Source organism: Cibotium barometz, chromosome 18 (assembly GCF_041138505.1).
Source record: "Cibotium barometz isolate CiBa-2024 chromosome 18, ASM4113850v1, whole genome shotgun sequence".
Classification (NCBI taxonomy): domain Eukaryota; kingdom Viridiplantae; phylum Streptophyta; class Polypodiopsida; order Cyatheales; family Cibotiaceae; genus Cibotium; species Cibotium barometz.
In genome coordinates, this window is record NC_141063.1 from 51900740 (window position 1) to 51923215 (window position 22476).

Sequence of the window (22476 nt, forward strand, 5' to 3'; positions counted from 1 at the left end):
TGTATTCTATAAATAGATATGGGAAGTGATAGGATGTGATAAGAGGTGTATGAGATGTGATAGGATGTGATAAGATGTGTATGAGATGTGATAGGATGTGATAAGAGGTGTATGGGATGTGATAAGATGAGATAAAATGCATATGAGATGAGTTAGGAAGTGATAAGATGAGTCAAGATGTGATAAGATGTGTATGGGATGAGGTAAGAAGTGTATGTGATGGGATAAGATGTATATGGGTTGTGATAGGGCAAGAAGTGTATGTGATGGGATAAGATGTATATGGGTTGTGATAGGGCAAGAATGGATGTGGATGTATATATGAATGAGGATGTGAAAATGGATGTATGCATGTAGATGTGGATGTATGCATGTGAAAGTGGAAGTGGATGTGGATGTATGGGTGTAGATATGGATATGGATGTATGTATGTGGATGTGGACGTATGAATGAGCATGTGAAAAATGATATATGCATGTAGATGTGGATGTATGGATGTGAATGTGGATATGGATGTGGATGTATGGATATGGATATGGATGTGTATGTATGAATGTGGATATGGAATGTGGATGTATAAATGAGGATGTGAAAATGGAGGTAAGCATGTAGATGTGGATGTATGGATGTGAATGTGGATGTGGATGTGGATGTATGGATGTGGATATGGATGTGTATGTATGAATGTGGATATGGGATGTGGATGTATAAATGAGGATGTAAAAATGGATGTATGCATGTAGATGTGGATGTATGAATGTGAATGTGAATGTGTATGTGAATTAATGTGTCGTTGATATGAGGAAATGGATGAGAATGAGTACACATTGAATGGAATGTGGAATAAGTAATGTGGACTAAGGAAGGATAATGTGGAAAGACAAGAGTTTGATTTAGAAACTGTAATCTGTGACTGTTTGTAAATGACTGTTTTATGTCAAGAATGCTGGGGAAGCATTTTGACCGTCTTGTGGATTAAGGTCATGAAGACCTAACTGTTAAAGTTGCAACTGCTGACGGAGAGTCAATGGAGGACATCTCGTGTAGCAAGGTCGATCGAGGTCTTGACTAAATGGTGAGCTTCCGGTACGGTGGATGAGGGACCAAGGAAGCGGCCTATGAGTGAAGCGCTAGGTCACCTGCGAAGGATCCTAGAGGGTGCTGACCATACGGTGCTCGGGCTCTGGGTCGCCGAAGATACCCACACGTGCATCGTGGAAGATATTGGAACAAGGAATAAGAGTTGTTTTCTGAAACCGGGCGCCATAAGTATACCGATGAATGAATGACTGGAAATAAGGATTCAACCAGAGACTATGGGGATTGTCATCAGTGACATAATGGTTTCATTAAAGGATTGTTTTAAAGTTAGCTGATGCTAAGAAAAAGACAATTTCATATTGGGTGTGTAAGTGGTGTGACTATGAGGATTGTCATCAGTGACATAATGGTTTCATTAAAGGATTGTTTTAAAGTTAGCTGATGCTAAGAAAAAGGCAATTTCATATTGGGTGTGTAAGTGGTGTGACTAGTTTTATGTTTGCATGAACTTTCGGCTAGGGGGCCTTGGAACTCTTTTCCTTGGTACCCGGGACAAAACCTAACCAAATTCTTAATTGGATCCCATCACTACAGTGGTTGGGTGGTTTGCTAACCCATGGGACTGGATAGGGTTAGGCTGGACTGATGGATCCGTAAATCGAGACTCAATTTCTGTTATTACGATAGATGAAGTAAGTCTCGGCCCGGATAGTAATTGTTCTATGGATAGGAATCAACGGCTGTGCCTCTTGATGGGGAAAAAAGCATTGATCCCAATGATCCAAGTGCAAGTTTCTTCCCTGATCTGACCGAGTATCTTTATAGGTACAATCGGATCAGTTTGATCACTAATGGTCTTGACTACGTTAGAGTAAAGAGTTATCCTGGAGGAATCGCCCGTGCTTTCCGGATAAGGGAAGTTTTTCCGGGTTCAGTTTTGGAAAAACCGACGGATTAGTCTTTTGTTCGGATATTCGTGGACGAGGCCCCGAGTGTGGGACCCTGCCTCACGCTAGAAGTACTGCTTCCGCTGCTAGTACCCCGAATCCGATGCGCGGTGGGAACAGGGATCTCACAAAAGTGAAGTTATTTCCCTGCGATGTAGCCAGGATGGATTATTTTCTTCCTCTTTTTTCGCGTGTGCGAGGGAGTGCACGACTCTGTCTCCTTCTCTTTTACAATCTCAGCAATCAGGTTGCAGCGACTGTTAGCGAATCTTGCTTGAGTTCTTTTGCTCACAACACAATGGCCGGCAACAAGAAATGGCGACATTTTCTCTCTCTTCAAGCAAACGCGTACGGTCCGTGCTGGCGACGCTTCGCTTCAGGTTGCATGGTGGCGTTTCGCTTCAAATATTGCATGGCGATTTTGCTGGCCACTAAGCTTTAAAACCTTTTAATTTTAAATGGGCCAAGCCCTTATTCAACTGCCACATTTGCACCCACAACATGAGATGATATGTTCATGTAGCCGCCGTCTAGTTCGTGCAATTTCACATCATCTTGTGACATTTGGGCCAACCCGGAGCATCTATTTGCAACTGTTTTTCCCACGAGTTTGTCACTTGATTGTGTCTGGATCATCTTCCATGAAGTATCTTGTTTTAGGCATTTGAACTTTGAGGTAAAAGTGGAGGAGAGTGATGGCCTCCGAGGACAAGTGTTGTTATCAAGGTACATATTTCACATGGTTAGTCCCACACATACTTGAGTGCGATGCCTTGATGCTAGCTCTGCCTATGCAAAAAAATTTTCTTGTGTGGCAAAACCAAGTGAGGGTACGAGGTGAAGGCATCACTCTTCTTTATGCGCATGCTGCCACGCATATCCTCATGCATCAAAACATAGTGGAAGGACGAAAAAAATGCAACAGTGGCATCCTATGGGGAAAGCTAGCTGGCTAGTGTGAACCCAGAATTTTCAGTTAGACTAGTGCCTTCTCCATTAGGCTACAGGATCATGAGCAAATGGCTAGGATCTATAGTGAGAAAGGTAACATCTGACAAGTGAATCAATCGAGGGGTCATGGATAGAATGAGAGAAGCAAAAGTGGAAGGATGGGATGACTTGAAAACCCTTAGAAGACTACCCAACTCCTCAACTCCCAAACACTTAATGTCTTGCACTATTTCCCAAGGATCAATGTCAAAGGAAGGGGTATCTACCAAGGCACGATCAAAATTTTGGGTAAAGGAACCACAAAGGGCCATTAAAGCTAAGGAATCTGCAACATGATTTTCATGACGAGGCAAAAAGGTCAAGGAAGAAGAGGTGAAATGGGTGAAGAGGTCACGGGCTAAAAGACTATAGTAGTGCATCAAAGGGTGGAAGGTGCGGGCTTGGCCATGAAACTGGTGGTGGACCACGAGTTGTGAATCTCCATAGATATGAACATGAGATGCTCCCAAAAGAAGTAGTGCTCTCAAACCAATCAAAAGTGCTTGATATTCAGTAATGTTGTTGCTCAAATGATCTCCCAAAAGAATTCCCAAAAGAATAGCATTCCCTTCAGGTGGATATATGACAATGCCGCAACTACCAAGTTTGTCCTTGCTCCTACATTCTCCATCAAAGTATAGACACCAAAAAGGCGTGGAAGATTCAACATCATCTACAACTCGTAATGGAAAATTCAATGCAATCACATCCAATAGGGCTTAATTTTATCAAATTTGGTTTTGGTAGAGAACCATGTCCCATCCATTTCTGCAAACTGGACTTTATTGCGAGGATAAACCTCAACAATGCAATAAGGACCCGACCATAAATGGCCCAACTTCCGAGGGAAAAGCTCATGATGTGCATCATAGAAAAGAACCAATTGCCCTTTCTCAAAAGAATAGGTTCTAGCTTTCTTATCATGTTGCTTGGTTTGACGTTTCTTAGCAACCTCTTGATGTAGATAGGCTCTCAATCTCCACTCATCTAGATGCTCCAAAGTGCCCAATCTCTCTTATAAACTCTCCTCCAAAGGTAGTGTATGCTCGTGCAAAAACCTCAAACTTGCCAACTCATGCTCAATAGGTAACACACATTCTTGCCCATAAACTAAGAGAAAGGAGCGAACCCCGTGGATTCCTTGAAATTGGTATTATAAGCCCAAACAGTGCTGGCAACTTCTCATCCCAATCCCTTTTATGAGTGTCCACAGTTTTTTAAAGGATAGTGACCAAAGCTTTGTTTGTGCTCTCAATTTGCCCATTAGTAGAAGGTTTGTAGGGGGTGGTTTTATCATGACGGATATTGAAATAAGTAGTGAGTTCTTCAATGAAATCATTAAGAAAATGGGTCCCCCCATCAGAAACTAACTCAGCAAGTGCCCCAAAACGGCAAATGATATGCTCAATAAAAAATATAGTAGTAGTGCGTGCATCATCTTTCCTCACAGCTCTAGCCTCACTCCAGTTAGTTAAGTAATCCATAGCAACAATGATATACATGCCTGAAGCTGTTGTGATAGGGCCCACATAGTCAATCCCCCACTTCTCGAAAGGAAGGGCAGCTAAAATAGGATTATTAGGGCACAAACGATTCTCAAGGCAGGTGGCTCTCTGGCAAACATCACATCTTTTACACCACTCAAATGAATCTTTAAAAATAGATGGCCACCAATACCCAGCCCTAAAAATTTTCAATGCAGTGAGTTTCCTAGCAAAATGACCTCCACATGCACTATCATGACTCTTTCAAAATGTGTGGAAAACCCCCTCTCTATAATGCTCAGGCAATCTATGCTGACGTTGGCGTACAGGTGTAGTGTCAGGTTTAGGAGGAATGCGGTGCACAACAAGCTTGGGTGGAAAACCTCTCAACTCGGTGTAGTCCCATGCAAAGATGTCCTGATACTCTCGACATAAAGCAATAATCTCCTCCCTCAACGATGGATCTAAAGAAGTTCCCAAAAGCACAACTTTCTCATCCCCCTTTATAGGAGCTCTCACAGTATCCTCCTCTCTAGCCAAAGGTGGAGTCTCCTCATCATCATCAAGGGTAATCTCAAGGGTAAATGCAATAGGAACTCGGTGTACATGAAGAATTAGAACTTCGGTCATCATCCCCATCACTCTCAACATCAGTAGCAACCCCAGGGCTCACAATAGAAGAAGGGTAAAAAGCAGAAAGAATGTTATCTAATAATCAGGATTCTGGTAGGCCATAAAAAATTCACCCTCGAAGAGAAAGCCACAATTATTTTTCAAGTTGCTCTTCAAATTCAACGGCCGTCATCCATACTGTTCCTTCTACCTATTTTTATGATATTATATGTCTTTCTACCTATTCAAAGTTTTGTATGTATCGACTCTTGATATGTTCCATGGTATGAGGTCCATATGTTATGTGATTCCCTACCTACCTATCATGTCCATTCACCCACCTTTGGAAAGGCCCCTATATCCATATTTTGTTTATTACCTACACTAAAGAGGCCATTGGTAGATTAATAGAGAGAGAGAGGGAACAATGAGGGGTCATGGAGATCCTTTGACAATGAGCAGGGCATCATCAGAATGGTGGTGGAGAAACTAAGAGCCAGTGAGAGAAGGCAGGAAAGGAGAAGATGGAGTGAATAATTGGAGTCTCTTCAAAGAAAAAGGCAAGTTGTCCATACCAGATGCAAAACATGCCTAAAAAGTGAAGATGACAAGGTTGTCAGTGAGAGAGTAAGAGTAAAAAGATGGAGAGCCTCCCCAGTAACAATAAAAAACCTAATAGATACCAAAGGATGGATACAAACAAGGCTAGATGGCTGGAGAGAGAGGTGGGACTAGATGAATGCTAGCTGGACCTGGTAGAGCTAGAGAAAGAGAAGCCCCTTGGTTTGGGATGGGCTGTCTGTGGAATTCTTCATTGCTTTTCTGGCCTTCATTTAAGGATCTAGTGGGGAATATATGCAGAGAGGCTTTTAATACTGGTAATCTGGACAAAGATCTAAAGGAGGGAGTGGTGGAACTTATCCCCAACAAATAGGTTGCATGTAACAGGTTTAACCATTCGAGACCCATCACTTTGCTAACTGTGATATACAAAATTCTAGCCAAGGTCATTGCTTTGAGGATCTCTCCTACTCTCCAAGAGATTGGATCCAGGAAATAATATGGTTTCATTAAAGGTAGATCTATATATAACAATATATTTGCTACTATGTTAGGGAGGGATGTGGCTCAAAAGACAGATCAGAAATACATTTTACTTCAGCTTGACTTGGAGAAAGCATATGATAAGATCCATTGCTCTTTTGTGGAATGGTGAGAGGGTTTGAGGCTAGGAGGTATGTGAGATAGGGACTCCCTCTTGCCCCCTTGTTGTTTGCTATTGCCTCTCATCCCCTCATAGTGGCCCTTGAGGATGCTTGTGGAAAAGGGAGGGTGACTCGACTAAAGCGGAGGAGTGGTGAACAATTGGTTATTCAATGCTTTGTTGATGACTCATTGCCCTTCCTGAGAGTACAGAGACTGATTATCTGAGACAAGCATCAGCCATTATACAGGAATTTGCTGAGGCACCTAGGTCCAGATGCAACTTACATAAGTCCAAGATCATCAACCGAACTAGACAATGACTTTGACCTGGAGAGATGAGAGTGTGAGGTAATTAGAAGGGGCCAAATAATTAAACTACTGGGAATTCATTTTGGGGTGTGGAGGTGACATATAAACAACTGACTGATTGGGCGGCCGCCCTAGAGAGATTTATCCATACGTTGAAGAAATCAAAGAGGGTTAGGGTTCCCTTTCATGATGGGATGACTATTTGTAATGTTGTTTTAAATGCCTACATCATGTTTCTGTGCTCAAGGAGTTCACTATATGTAAACTCTCTATATCACATGCGTTCGAGGCCTAATTTAAAAACCCCTTATCTGTAAAATTTTCATGAATAAAACACACCCTTTTTATATTCAGTCTCTAAATACCCCCTTTAAATGGTACCCTATTGTATGTTCAAAATGTGTAAAAAAGGGATTTTAAAAACCCCTTCTATTAAATCCATGTGCTACGCTTACATATTTATGAGTGAGCCCCCTGAGTTTCTGTGCTGCCGAGTGTTAGATTTTGGTAAATGTCATTAGAGGAAGATTATGGGACCTGTAAGGGAATTTTTGTGGAGAAATAGGAGGACACTAGGAGAGTGGCAGCTGGGCTTGCCTAGAACAAGCTGAGTATGGCAAAGAGAATGAAGGAGGCATTGGCATTATACATCTACCTACTCATGCTATAGCCATGATAGCTCTTTATCTTCCCAAGTCCTTACACCAAAAGGAGACATGGGCTAGACTAATAAGGAAACTTGTGGAAGACTCTCATGTCCTTATAAAAGGCAGATGGCTAGGGTTAACTAGAAAGACAAGCTGCTATCCTATGCTCCTCCAAAAATTATAATCTTCATTTTGCAAGTTTCTATGTGGTAGATGGAAGGAAGTATTGGGGTTCGTGTTTTGGGATGGTTGTCCCCCCAAAGCTACAAGCACTTCATTGTTTAGCTTGGGCCTATATATGGTGGACTCATAATTTTAATCCTCCTTTGGCATTTCTGGACATTAGCTTAGCCAAAAATCTGAACAATAGTGGTGATGAGAAGATTGGTTGACTGTTGGACTAGTCACTGGTGGGATGGAAAGAACTTGACCAGATGGAAGAAGAGTTTAGACTACCTTGAAGAGAGAGGTAGTTGGTAGACAGGTGTTGGTAGAAGTGTAGAAAGAATGGCTCTCTACATCCTTTGATGAGTCCTGCTGCTAGATAAATGACTGGTTTTGGTCTACTGGAGTTAAGTTGGACAAAGGGGAAGCCAAGGTTTTATATCTCGAACTAAGGAGTCAGGTGAATGTAGAGTATTACAATAGAATTTGTAAGGTAGGATGTAATTCTAGTATCTGAAAGGAAGAGGTGGAAGATTATTTGGGAAGCAAACATTCCAATGAAAGCCCAAGTATTCCTGGCGGGTACACACATGTGGGCCCTGCCTACTATAGGGCTTAAGCTATTACAAAGAAATTTCACTTCTGGTCCCTGTTCTAGGTGCAAAACTTCTATGGAAGATGGGAGGCATGCCTTCTAGGAGTGTCTAGCTATTAGAGGGGTATCGAGTAGAATTGGTGATAAATGGATCTCAAGCAACATAGGGGGTGCAAGGGTATTGGGGGGATTGGGTCCTGGGCAGACTGGCAGCTCTGCTGATAGAGCTATAGATTTAATTTTTAATATAATTAGATTCTATTTCTTGTGGGAAATTAGGAACTCTAGAAACAATATAGTTTTTCAGAAAGAGACTAGTCTTGAGGGTAGATGTGCTAGAATTAATATATAAATGTGTTCATATGTGTTGGTCAGTATACTAGGTTAATAAATTGAATGATATTGCTGTGGTAAAGTTAATACAGGGCCTTCAGGGTGGGATTAGATGATCTACTCTACAGATCGACAAACTCTTATACATATTAGGCCATCCTAATAGTTGTCATCATGCAGGCATATTGAAGCCATGATTGTTGCTTCAATGTAGGTAGAGTATCACATCTCATGCAGGCAATCTGCTTTTATCTAGGAAGATGAGAGGTTGGATCTCATATGGAGATTACCTAATAGTGAATTGAAAGATCTCTGAATGTTTGGAGTGGTGGTCTGTTGGCTTCAAAAATTGATGTAACTAAGAGAAGGGATATAGGATCACTTTTTGTAAAGGGATGCCTTTGTTAATATTAATATATATATCTATTGTTCCCAAAAAAAGGATTATTATCGCATATTGCATCGAGTTTCTAAGAGAACTCTATTCATTTCTGAAAGAAGTCTTTGAAGTGTTTTGTGTTTGGTAGTGCAAATGATTTGCATGCTTTCGGGTATGCTATTTGGGACCTTGCCTACATAAAATTATGTTCATTGTGTTATTGAAGTACAATTTTTTGATATAGCCCGAGCAAAGCATCAAGTTATAATATGTGATCAAAGTCCACATCAAAAAAATTTAATGTCGAATATAACCTTACTTTGAAAAGTTGGATATGGATCTATCTCTAATAGTTTTAACACCTAAGAGCTTTCAAACATGTAGATATAATTATTAATGACAATGGAGATAGAGTTGCTTGATCCAAAAATTGATTGAAGACCTCTAAAGTATGAATACTAAATAAATATTATGGATCCTTAGTCTCCTTATTAAAACATGGGATTTGGAGCACAAGGCCCATGTGAAATTTCTTTGAAAATACTTATGTTTAATCCAAATTGATGTATGACATGAATAGATGATCCACTATAGATATTGAGACAAGTAAATTGTGTATACAGGTCATTTAGCTAAAAATTAGGAGACATATACATTGACTCTAAAGTCTTGTGCCAAGGCTCATAATTATACCCTCATGACATCATTAAAAAGTATTGGTCTACTTCATTAGGGAAAATTTGGACTAAAAAAGAACCCTCTAAGAGAATCCACGTAATCACTTTGTTAGAATAAAGAGGCTCATGGGGTGATCCTTATGAATCTTATGTCAAAACCCCCCGCATGTGACATACCATTAGAAAGCCCTTTTCTAAATCTACCACCTCCGATAGCTTATCAATTCGCATTTGATATGCTCAAGTTATGCCTTCCCCCATTGAAAGGTATATTCCAACAATTGTGACATCCATGTATCATATCACAATTTTTGGAATCTACCTTTCAATGGGGAAGGCAGAACCTGAGCATATCAACTCCAAACTCCTCGAACGTGGTAGATTATTTTTCAAGGTCTTTGCAAAGGTATGTCACATGTGGGGGTAAGATTCACCATGGATGAAATGACTCTTCTTAGAGGGCCCTTTTATAGTCTAAATTTTACCTTAAGTAAAGTGTCATGACTAATCTTACAAATGGGCGGCTTAGAGCACTGAATGCTAGGCTACAACTTTCTCTAAGGTATAAAACATAGTTTCTATGTGAAGAGGTGGTAATAACAACCTCTATGCCATCCACGGTATACACATGATATTAACAGCCTCTTTGTTTGATCTAAAATATATAAAATTAGAAAAACAACTTATCAATACATGACTAAATCTATTTGAACTCAAATGACTCCTTGCATACTTCTAACTATATAGCGAATATAACTATTCTTAACATGCTTCAACCATTCATACAACTAAAGTGTAAACCAATTACAAGAAACCAAATACATGTATGAAGAACATTGTACCAAAATCTTAACATCACATGAATAAATCTATTTAAATTACAAGAAACTAAATATGTGCTTGTGCTCTTTAACGAAGTCAAATAGTCACGTGATATCCCTCAATGCATTATTAACCCATTCCTAGCATTAATAGAAGAGCAAAGGCACGCATACCAAAAGGATGTATAATAAAGCTATGAAGCTACTCCCTAATGACATAATTCATGGATGTATTATGAGATTAATCATTCTATAAGCACCAATATACCAGTTAGGAGCCACAAATGCCCGCCAGATCAATGTGGAAACACACTTTAAAACCCATGTCCATTGTTTCAGGTTAAAAGGGGGCACAGTGACTATGCAAATCAACTCATATAAAAGCTAAGAATCTATGACAAACAGGCACCTATCTCAAGTGGATGTGATGTAGAGGAATATAGAGCATTAAATGTAAGAGAATATGTTAATCTGTACCCCAATATAATCTACAGCCTATAGAATTAGGGAGAAGAAGGTGGGATTCCTTTTTGCATCATTGGTAATGTCACTAGCCTTGTATCACGAACCTATATAAGAGGACTCGTTCTAATGCAAGAACATGATTCACATTCTCATCATTGCTCCCACATTATGATGATTAAGTGTGTCATTAACACTAATCTCTCTAGCTCATCAATATGCTAATCTAGCCATGATTATATATTTTAATCCTCATTGAATATAAATAATCCTTTCTCTAATTCTAATGTTTGGTTTAGAGCAATATATTAATTCATAGGGAGCAAGAGATCACTCATTAATATGATAATCACCATTAATGATTAAAACCCTGTTTCAAGTCTTTTTTTCAAATGCCTCTGCGTAGTACCCACAATGAAACACTTTCTTAGTCGCACTCCACACTGCATCTTAGCTTAAGCCCTTCAAGATGCATCTATCCCACTCCTAGACGATAGTTCTCCAAGCTCCACATCAACAGATCCACACATTTCGTGCATGATTGAGCTATTGGAGTTGGCACCATCCATTTGGGGAAAAATAGTCCATAATTCTTCTCACATAAAGCAAATAAGGATTTGAGACTTCATTCCTAAGTGAAGGTGAACGTCACTAACATGCTGAATTAATACCATAGGTAGGGCACTTCTATTTGTTTTTTTGAGCTAAAAAGGGTGTTTTCTACTACAATTAAAGGCCTAGACATGCTAACTTGATCAAAATGAAGAGGTGTATAAAGTTAGTTTTGTCTCACATTGCTCAATTTTTCAAGAACCCCAAACTTCCAGTCAGGTGGTGCTGATCAATGATTAATTAGTGATTAAGGTCACTAGTTACTAATATCAAGAATTGGGCACTCAAATCTAACATTCGAGACCTACTACATCATGCCATATGGTCATTTTACAAAGGACCTTTGATTAAGGATGTCATTTCAATACTCAAAATTAATACATTCAATGTGATCATTCACCATGTCCTAATCTTGTGAATCCTCTAATAGAAATTATTTAGACAAGAGGAGAATTAAGAGAGCAAAGTCTAAGACAACAAACCCAAAAAGATATTATTAAAGTACTTAAGAGTTTTGTAACTTAAGAGAGATACTAGATATTGTACGATGGCAAAACAATGGTGACGTTTTGCATGTCGATGTGGATTTAGTGAATACAAGGTAGAATGGCATCTTGCTGGTGATTTAAAAACATTGAAATGTATGTTTGGTATTTCAAATTTAGCATCAATAGAGTTCCGTTGCTTTCCATTCCTTATATTGCATGCAATCGAGAAAGAAAGGCAATGATGGGAAGAAACAATGGATTGTAAGGACAAGACAACATGGTGCTCCAACACGTGACCAGTGTGTTCAAAGGAATGGAATCTTGGTGCCATTAGATCCTAAGTGGGATCCTATTTTAGAAATACCCTTAACAAGGGTCCACTTTTGCACCTTGCATTGCATAGTAAGGATAATAGAGAAGTTGGTGTTTGAGTACGTGTGTTTTGCCTACAAGATGCAACCTGCTCCTCCAGATGCTGATGCAACATCATGCAAGAAGGTAGAACAAGTCTTATCTGATGTTGGATTGCACCAGGGCCAAGTAGAAATAAAAAGGGACGAGAAAAATTCAAGAGAAAGAGTGAAATTTTGCCATGCAAACCGTGTTTTTGGGGAACAAAGGCTAGGAAATTATTATCTCCACCACACGAGATGAAGATGGTAAGTTGCTTGTTGTAAAACAACCAAAGAAGTACAAAGCATGGAAAAAACTACACATGGCTATTCTTGATCTGAGCAATGGGGGACAGACACGGATAGCAAAGGCAAATGTGTGGATTGGACTTGATAAATTGGCACCACTTTTACAAAAGATGGCATTCAATTCTGATGATGCCAATGCATTTAAAGAGGCAGTTGTAAACTTTTATAACTCAACAACAGAGGCATGGACTTCAAATTGAAATACACACTATATGGTCAGAGTGGTCTCAATTCATTTTTACAATTAAATTGTGAATATAATATTTTGAGTTCAATTGTGGATCCTGTGTTTTTGAATGCAGCACATACTTGAGGTTCATGGTCCATACTTTGCTGAACAAGGAAGCTTGGCGATATGGTCCACACAAGGTATGGAGCGATCTCATTGGAAAGCTCGATGCGGATTCCAAAAAGAAATAGCACATGAAGGTGGAATCAATGATTCCAATCCTATAAGGCAATTACTCCAATGGTGGTATAGGAGAATAGAGAAAAGATATGAGGATAAATTAATAAAGTCCAAATCCAATGATACAGAAGCTGTTTGCAAGGCAATATATGAAGTGAGGAAAGCAAGATATGAAAACAACATGGCCAAAGAAGATAAGTGGTCACCAACGCGGTGGTTTAACCAGCACAAGTATTGGATAAGTTATCACGAGCACGGTGGTTGGTAGTATCGGCATAAAAATCACACGATATGAGGGTGGTACCAGCGGGGTGGTTGGTTGTGCATGATAACCAACACGGTGGTAGTATTGGATAAGTAATCACCAGCGCAGTTGTTATTCCTAGAGGCAACGATGACTACAAAATTATCCCCCTCTTCTAGAGCATCAGTGAGGACATCGAAGTCTTCTCCAATCAATGGTGCATCATTGTTTTTGTGACTCTATCTTCACGGAAAGGAGAAACTTGAACTCGCACCACCCATGTCTTCATAGTTGCAATATCCTCACAATTTTCATGATTCCCTGTGATGCACGCACTATAGAAATAAGAAATTTTTCTCGTTTTGATTGAGGAGTAGATGGTTGTTTGAGAGGCCCCATACACTGTGCAAACTTCTAGTTCCTTTAATGGCCTCACAATTCAGTCTATTTTTCCTTTGCGCTTCATTCACTTCCACTTCATCGAAGACTCTATGCACTGCACTATTTCTTTGTATTTGTTTGTTGTGTGTTGATTGCGCCCCTATGGAGAGGTTAAGTGCAAGCCATGTTAGAGAATCATGGACATTCTCTAGCTTTTCTTGGGGACATGCTAATCGGTGATTATACAGAGCTCTCTTAATAACAGCGCCACATCCATCATGTTCTCCCTTGCCATGGCTAGACCCAAAGAAATTCCACATCATGTTTACACCGGTCAAGGATTTAAACCTTGAAACAAAGTAGAATGCACGGGCTGATTTGAATATCCAATGTTCTTTTTTATTCGCTTGTAAATTAAGATTATCATTTTTTAGCCATTCCCAATGCAAAAGAAACACATGTTGCACAAATAAGGTGTCATCTCCCTATCATCTAAAATGTAAAAATGGTACATATGTTGCACTGACCTAGACTCCTGTGAGTCGGTAAGCAGATCAGCATCAATCATAGAAGAATCAAGCACATGACTGTACGTTATATGCACTAGAATTGTTATTTGCTTGTTGTGCCAATGAGCACCTTGGATCTCATCTTGTTCTTGAAATGAGTAATTTTCTGCAAAATCTATGATAGAGACAATAGTGTCATGTAGAAAATTGTAAGAGGATTAATCTCTTATTAATAATCTTTGTATTAATCTCTTATTTGTAAGAGGAGTAGACATTACCACTGAAATCATTGTCAGTTGGAAAGACCTTCTCCTTTGCTACATGGCCACACTTCCCATTGAGATATTCAATGGGATATGCTTTCACATTTGACAGGTTTGAATCAAGTTAATTTTAATTAACTTGCAGAGCATAGCTAATGGGAAATAAAAATACCCATCTACTAGAGAGGGAGAACAAACATGGGTTTCTAAGGATGAGAAAGTTTTTTACATTAATGCATGAGGCCTCAGTGAGATAACTATATCCATGATCACATTGTAAATGCTCAAGATTCTATTAAAGTGTAAGGACATTCATGATAAAGTATTTGGGCAAAAGTCAAACACTCCAAGATTAGCCTTAAAATACAATTCTCAAGATTCTATTAAAGTGTAAGGACATTCATGATAAAGTATTTGGGCAAAAGTCAAACACTCCAAGATTAGCCTTAAAATACAATTCTCCAAATTATAAATGAAGGCTTCTGACACTTTTCTAGCTCACCTCAGCTCACCTCAATCATATGAAAATCCTAATGTATCAACTACTAGAAGTTATTGGGACACCAATAGATATTGAAGATGCCATTACTGTTTTGTTAAAAAGCATGTCTAATGAATTTTCTAGACATTTGGTCTCTACTCTTATGAATATTCTAGATCCTCTATTGTATAACGTTGAAGTTGCACTCATGGAGGAGTACAAAAAGAAATCACAAATACGTGGAAGAGGAACCACTCTAGAGGAATGGGGAGCCAAAGAGGCCAAGGTGGATGGAAAAGAAATCAAAGTGGAACTAGCTTAGAGTCTTATTACTATGGAAATCATGGCATATTACAAAGGGCTATTATAAAAAGCAAAAAAATGATCTAAAAAGTGGGAAATTACAATAAGGGAACCATGCATCTTCAAGTCAAGAGGATGAATTTAGAAGTGGGAATTTCCAGTAAGGGAACCATGCATCTTTAGGTGGTTGTACAATAACAACCCTCACTGTGGTTCACCTTTGAAGATTTTTTATAGCAAAAAAGTCATTTTTTTACTAAAAATGGTTGATCTCACCCACTTGGCAAACTCTTGGCAAAGGAAGTTGACATTGAGATCTTCTAATAAAACATCACACTATGAGTCATGCACTTCAACATATGGTCTGATACAAACTCAAAAACTTCAAATGCCAAATTTCATGCATCACAAATATAGTGTGTATGGCATGTCCCAAACTTGAACATGTAGACAACATGATCAAAAAATGTTAATAATTTTCTTGTTTTAACTCCAATTTCATCCCCACTCTACATGCAAGAAAGGTATGTAATGGTAATCTTAACTTGATTTATTGAGTAGTTTTATTTTTTCTTATACATGATAAGAAATTACTCAATAAATCAAGTTAAGATCACCATTGCATACCTTTCTACATGCACTCCAATTGAATAAGGAAAATATTCTTATGAATTATAATATCCAATACAATAGGCAAGAGAGTGTTGTTTCGTGCACACATAGCTTGTTGTCTGATATTCATAGCAATTTAGAGAGAATGGGCTTACATAGCCGTAAGAGATATAAATCTGATAGGAATAGAAAAACCTTTACTCATCAGGCTCAAGAAGTTGAGAGAAAGAGGATATCTCATGAGTATAAAAGAGAGTAGAGAGCACGCCAACTAGCATTCTCTAATGGTAGTGGGCCACCACCACTCACACCTCCACATGAGCCTCTTCCACCTCTCCCTACTATTTCCCCCTTGGTTTGGGTGAAGCATCTAAGCCTCCCTTGTTGAAATCTAGCACATATATGTATGTGTCAACCCATGAAAAAATTGTATGGGAGAGGATATGATGAGAGGACAAGCCAATCAAGAGGCCGATATCTTGAAAAGAGACAAATCATGACCAACTTGTAAAATCAAGCTTCTATTCTTGAGTTGCAATATCTTATCTTGTTTTGTTCTCTCTCTCTCTCTCTCTCTCTCTCTCTCTCTCTCTCTCTGGTGAGTTTGTGTTGCAGACAAGATATCAAATGATGGAATTAACCAGATTGTTGTAGAGAATATTGACAAGAATAAATTCCATGCTTGGAGGTTTAGATTAATAAATTTCCTAATGGGAAAAGGCTACTAGGACTACATTGAAGGTGAACATGTGAGGAGGCACAAGAGATATCTAAGAATAATCCAACTACTATAGATGTAAAAGAATACAAGGACTAGAATCAAGTTACAAGAGGAAAGTCATGTATTGGCTTTCTATTAGCATACAGGACACCATGATTGGGCATATACAGAATGTCAAGTCACCCAAGGAGGCATGGGACACGTTGGTGAAGTTGTATGAAACTAACACCAAGGCATGAAAGATTTAGTTGAAGAATGAGCTTCATACTGTGAAGAAGAAAAAAATGTATGTGAATGATTATGCCTTGAAGATCAAGGGCATTGTGAAAGGTGTTTTTGTTGTTGATGATGATAAGGTGGAAGTATTTATACATAGTCTCGGGCCACAATACAAGGCATTCAAGATGTCTATTTACACCCAGGAGAACATTCCCAATTGTACACATTTGGTGTTAATAATGCTCATCATTGAAGAGAAGAGTTTTGGTGGTGAACCCGAGTCTTCACAAAACAAAGACAATTCGAAAAAACATGCCTCGACTACCTACACAAGGTCATGGCCAAGGTGGTGACCAAATAGGTAATCAAAATTATGGTCAACAACAGTCCCATGAATCACAACAACAACACACAAGTGGAAGAGGCCAGTTTAGAGGTAGGGGGAGTCAAAGAGGTCGTGGAAATTGGAAAAGGCAGAAAAATGATACACGAGGCTGTTTTTACTATGGTAAATCTGGGAATGTGTAGGCAGATTGCTATAAGACACAAAATGACATGAGAAGTGCAAAACTTACAGCAAAATAATTATGTGTCCTCTAGCCGAAGTAACGAGGACAATAAAATGTTGTTTGTTATGTGACATGTGCTTAATGCTGTGTTGGAAAATGATGTATCTGCATATGCAATGATGATGTATGGTATGTGGATTTAGGTGCTTCAAACCACATGACTAGTCATGGTGGGCGAGTGATTCAAGGATACAAAAAATACTAAAAACCTAGGTTTATTAAAAGAGGGGATGATACTACTCATCCAATTGCCCATGTTGGAAATGTGCCATTGTTTATGCTGTAGAATGGTAAGGTGAAGTATCTTGCAGATGTACTTCACGTTCTAAATATTACAAAGAATGTGATTTTGTTGGCCAGATGATTGAGTAGGTTTGTAGGTGTGCTTTAACCCTAATCGTTGTTATGTCAAAGACTTTAAAGATAAGTGCAAGTTGGTTGCAAAAGGCAATAGAGTGGGTAGAATGTTTACACTAGATGCAAATATGCCTGAAGTGAAAGCTGCAATGTTTGCACAGGGTTAAAGAGTTGTTGTAGATACAGACATTTGGCATAAGAGAATTGGGCATGTAAATGTGCAAATAATGAAGTCTATGTAGACTTAAGAAATTATGACAAGGATCCCTAAGTTGATGGTATGTAGAAAGCATGTAAAGCATGTCAATTTCCAATGAAAACAAAGCATGTGTTTCCACATTATAGATTTGTGAGTAGGAATGTATCTGATATGATGCATTGAGACATATGGGGTCCTACAAAAATTGTATATGGGTGGCTACAGGTACTATGTAACATTCATTGATGATCACACGAGGAAAGTGTGGGTGTATTTCATGAAGGAAAAGAGTGAAGTTTTCACTCATTTTTAGAATTTCAGAGTGATTGGCTAAAAAGCAGACAGGAAAGCATGTGAAGTGCCTAAGGTCAGATGGAGGGAGAGAATACTTCTCTAATGAGTGCCTAAGGTTAGATGGAGGGAGAGAATACTTCTCTAATGAGTTCTCTAATTTCTTACAGAAGAATGGCATTCAAAGATAATTTACATGTAGATACACTCCATAGCAAAATGGATTTGCTAAGCAAAAAATAGGCACATTACAAAGATAGCACAAGCATTGATGACATAGAAGAATATGCTGCATAGCTACTGGGCTAAAGCTGTTTCCACACCATTTTATATCATGAACAGGACCCCTACTCCATCCATACATGATGTAACACCAGAAGAGAAATTTAGTGTGGCAAGAAACCTAATTTGTCTCACTTGAAAGTTTTTGGATGCATACCTTATGTGCATGTGCCACATGAGTTGCGTACGAAGATGGATCCAAAGGTAGGAAAATGTGTGTTTATTGGATATTCCCTTGAGCAAAAGGGATATAGATGCTATAACTCTAATACACGCACTCGGGGCCTTGCCCACGGATATCCAGACAAGAGACTAATCTCTAGGTTCTTCCAAAATTGAAATCGGAGGAACTTCCCTCACCCAGCGCAATTGTAGGTGATTCCTCTAGGATATTTTATTCTAATGTAGTCAAGGTCTTCACTAACCAAACTGATCCGACCATACTCGTAAGTCTCATGGTCAGATCAAGGAAGAGTTGCACTTGGATCATAGAGTCCAATGCTTTTTTCCTTATCAAGAGGCACATCCGTTGATTCTTTTCCATAGAACAAGGGTTATCCAGGACTTACTTCAACTATCGTAATTTTAACAAAATTGAGTCTCATTTTAGGGATCCATAAGTCCGGCCTAACCCATCCAATCCCATGGGTTAGCCAACCACCCAACCACTGTAGTGATGGGACCCATTTAGGAATTTGGTTATGTTTTGCCTCGGGTACCAGGAAAAAGAGTTCCCAGGCCCCCTAGCCGGTGCTTCAAGAGCAAATTTCAAGATAGTTACACCACTTAAACACCCAATATGAAGTTGCCTGTTTCATAGATTCAGCTGTCTTTAAAACAATCTTTTAATGAAACCATAGTATCATTGATCATAATCCTCCAAAATATCTAGCTTGAGTTCCAATTTGCAATCATTCCTTCATCAGTGTACCTTTGGCATCATTGGTAACCAGAATGCTCACCACCTGTCCACTCATAGCACCCGAAAATATATTCACTTAAGAAAATCCATATGGACTCTCTGTTGAAGATCAGCAAGATCAACTAACAGATCCATATAAAAGAGCCATAGACTCATCATTTAAGGACCAGCAAGGCCAATCAACCAAATCCATGCCCGAGTTTAGAAAACAACTCTAACACTTTGTTCCATATTTTTCCCGGATGCATGCGTGGGTATCTTCGGCGACCCAAATCCCGAGCACCATATAGTCATCACCCTGTAGGCTCCTTTGTAGGTCACCTAGCGCTTCACTCATAGGCCGCTTCCTTGGTCCCTCATCCACCGTCCGGAAGCTCACCATTTAAATCAAGTCGAGGCTGTTCAAGACCTCAGTCGGAGCTTGCTACACGAGACGTCCTCCATTCACTCTCCGTCAGCTGTTGCAACTTTATCACTTAGGTCTCCACCATGACCTCATTCACAAGATGGTCAAAATGCTTCCCCAGCATTCTTGACATAAAACAATCATTCAAAAATAGGTTTCATAAATACAGTTTCAAACGAACTCTCATGTTTCTACATTGTTCCACATCATTTCTCGTTATTCCACATTCTTCTACATCAATTCACATTGCTTATTCCACATCTAGTCATATATATATCCCATCGTCCTTCATCCATTCTCATCTAATCACATCATCATATTACATCTCATCACATCTATCCTCATCACATCACATCACAACATATCCACATCTATCCTCATCACATCACATCACAACATATCCACATTGCATCTCATCCATTCATATCACATCACATCCATCTACATTCATTTAGATCCACATCACATCCACATATCATCACATCATGTTCACATCTATTTACATTACTTCACATCCATTCACATCTATCCAAGTCCACATCACATCACATCTCATCTATCCACATCACATCCTTTCACATCTCATCTATCCACATCACATCCTTTCACATATCATCACATCTCATTCTCATCCATTTACATCACATCACATCCTTTCACATATCATCACATCCTTTCACATCTCATCTATCCACATCACATCCTTTCACATATCATCACATCTCATTCTCATCCATTTACATCACATCACATCCTTTCACATATCGTTACATCTAATTCACAACTCCACATCCACATCCACATCCACATCCATTTACATCACATCACATCTCATCACATCCACATCCACATCCATTTACATCACATCACATCCACATCCACATCCATTTACATCACATCACATCTCATCCACATCCACATCCATTTACATCCAGTCATATCTTATCACATCGCATTCACATTAAGTACCGTTTTCTACTTTCGACTGATAGAACTTTTCTAAGTTTTTGCCAATTGCTTGGCCTAGTTAAAGGTACTTTTTCTCAGTGGATATTTTCATATTCTTTCTCAAATTTCTCAAGTGAAATATATTCAATATTCTTCTTTTTGAGTAAAAGATTCATGGGATTTACAAAAATCAATTCTACTCATATTTCCCAATAAAATTAATAATGCTCAAAATTTTACTTTTGATAAATACTCATAATTTGAATTATGCCAAAAATCCCTCTTTTACCATTTAATTACTTGGATCTCAAATATCACGGAAATTTCTCTTTTTTCATAAAAATAAATTTACCAAAAATTCCTCTTTTACCATTTAATTAATTGGATCTCAATTATCATGGGAATTCCTCTTTTGGTATAAAAATAAATTTACCAAAATTTACTCTTTTCTCATAATCAATTAATTATGCATAATTACAAAATTATTTTTCATGAATATGATACAAATCATTCTTTTGGCATAGGATTTCCAATCTTGGAATATGGTAGGAAGTCCTCTTTAGCATTATGCATAAAAATAAGATATATATTATTTTCTGAAAATTTTGCCATAGCTTTGCTGCTTTTACTAATATTTCTCAAATTTGTTTTCTAAAGAATAAAAGCTTGTGTAAGGTTCCCCCCCTTCCACAAATGGGGGAAACACTTAAGATAGTCCACTAAGTCTTATCTTAGAGAAAATTTTCTACTCATCAACACCTTGACCATACAGAGATTCAAGGATACGATTCATAGGTAAGACCTAGCTCTATCCCGTAGGGGGAGCGTGGTCTTCTAAAAATCAAATCACCCATAGGGTAATTGATCATAATTTGGGCAACTACTAGTCTTGATTCCTAGAGACAACGCTCTTTTCCTCATCCATGCAAGGCACAGCTGTTGGCCTAGTCTTCTAGAATAGAATTGCTCGAGAGCCTATTTATCTAATGTAGGGCTTTCACTTAATATGTTGGAAAGCTACCCGACTAATCGGGTCCACCCGTCCATAGGATGGTGCCATCAGGGCATTCCATCCTCCCACTTTCCACCCTACTCACGCGTCAATTTGTTTTCTAATTAATCCTACCACACTGTTTGACATAAACAAACATGTTCCTTAATTAAGGCCCTTTCACAAGGTTTATTAAAACAGCCTTTGCCTTTTTCCACAATACAATAATGTCAAAGACAAGATTTATAAAAACAAAATTTAAACATGAATGAATTTCATACAAGCAAAACTGGCTCTCTTATTCTTTTCCTTTATACCGCCGATGATCTAGAATTCGGCCTTCCAGCCTCCACATGCTGGGCAAAACCCTACGGGACCATACACCTCATCGTCGGCCGCTGGCGAGGACTCAAGCCGGCCTGTCGCCCTCTCAGGCTCCATCGCTCGATCCTCCCGCCCCTCAGAGGGATGTCTGCGCACTAGGGTGGGCTAATTCACCGTCCTAGCCTGGGCCCTCAGAACTAGGCAGCATCACAATCACTTGCCTCAATCGGCAAACCTCATTCTCCCAATGGTATGAGGGATACCATGGGCCAACAACTCCGGGCCTTACTAACGTCTCCGCCGTCCGGCTATACAAGCACAAGAACGGGGCAGCGTCAAGGCAGGGAGAGTTATACCTGTACCTTAATTTAACCAAGATAGCAATCCATTTACTCAACTAAACCATAGGACTAGAATCCATGTCACCTCCTTTAAGAAAACAATCTTTTTCACAAAGATTTTAGCATTTCAACTTGAAATTGCGATAAGACATTCTTTATTAAGGCATATGCTGTTGTTTAAAAGAATACAAACTTTAAATGGTAAATCAATCAAATAGATCACTGTAACAATCAA